This window comes from Artemia franciscana, chromosome 5, assembly GCF_032884065.1.
Source record: "Artemia franciscana chromosome 5, ASM3288406v1, whole genome shotgun sequence".
Taxonomy (NCBI): domain Eukaryota; kingdom Metazoa; phylum Arthropoda; class Branchiopoda; order Anostraca; family Artemiidae; genus Artemia; species Artemia franciscana.
This window is the reverse complement of record NC_088867.1, coordinates 4,753,046-4,754,204: the sequence shown is the minus strand read 5'-3', so window position 1 is coordinate 4,754,204 and position 1,159 is coordinate 4,753,046. Positions and strand designations below refer to the sequence as shown.

Here is a 1,159-nt window from a genome sequence, read left to right as displayed (position 1 = left end):
TCCAGTTGTGACACCTTTAAAAAAAAAAAGTAAAATAAACCGTACATGATATTCTGCTTTGGAAAATTCAGAAAATAATGCGGGATAATAGTAATAATTGGCTTAAATCATGTTTTTGAGCAAATATTTCTATTTATCTATTTTAGCTGAATATTCGGTGATGTTTTTAGGTGTTCAACAATCACCGATCACCGTATCCAGGATTTTTGTTCTGAGGAGAGGGAGGGTTAAAAAACTTTAAAAACGCATCAAAAATTCGTTTATACGCATTTTTGTTACGTTTTCACGACTCAAACGTTCCGGGGGGAGATGGGGTAAAAAAAAAACTGTAAAGAACGCATCCAAAATTCTTTTATACGCATTTATGTTACGTTTTCACGGGTCGGCCAAACGTTTCGGGGGGGGGCATCAAACCCCCTACCCCCTGGATACAACCTCGAGGACAATTAAATAGCATAGTTCTGGTACTAAAATTGGCATATTCGATTTCAGATTACTGCAAGGATCTATTTTATGCCCTACAGTATTTAGTATATAATCTAATATAAATATAAATAATCTTTTATATGTAATGAAAAATTGGCTGGATATTATGAATCGATATTTGATTGAAGCCGTTCCCTAATCCACTTCTACTAGCTTGTAGTGCTAGTGTTGAGGTTATTGTCTGAGCTAACGATATTACAGGTGCAGTCAGTGAGGGAGGGACAAATTTGATAGAAAAAAAAAAACTTTTTTCGGCATTTTCATTGAAAAATCCTTGCTTTGGAATTTTTATTGAATGCTTTTTTTGGTATTTTATTTTAAAAAATCGACAAAACAAAAAAACTACCCCCCCCCCTACCCTCCCTAGATTTTAAAAATGAATTCTCCTCATCTCCTACAAATTCGTGAATTGGCACCCCTGTGACGTTACTTTGATTCTGCTCATTCTGAGATCCGTGTTAGCTTTTAATGGAACTGTAATTGAAATGGCTAAAGTATGGTCTCTATATCCGCTTTCCTCGCTAATAATTTTCGACTCGGGGCAACTTTGTCTTGTTACTGTCTTAATCTTATAGTCTTCGAACGAGAAAAGATATCGGATATGTGATTGCACCAGGACCAAAAATGATCTTGAGATCTCCGAAGTCTCATCACCATCTTTAAAATGTTAGAA

At 35.4% G+C, this 1,159-nt stretch overlaps 2 protein-coding genes across 2 annotated transcripts in view; one reads left to right on the top strand and one right to left on the bottom strand.

The window, feature by feature from the left end:
- The window catches only part of LOC136026906 (BRCA1-associated RING domain protein 1-like), a 128,245-nt gene that overhangs the window by 10,377 nt on the left and 116,709 nt on the right, over nucleotides 1-1,159 (top strand). The gene's annotated exons all lie outside the window — the stretch shown is intronic.
- The window catches only part of LOC136026907 (uncharacterized), a 144,903-nt gene that overhangs the window by 97,162 nt on the left and 46,582 nt on the right, over nucleotides 1-1,159 (bottom strand). The gene's annotated exons all lie outside the window — the stretch shown is intronic.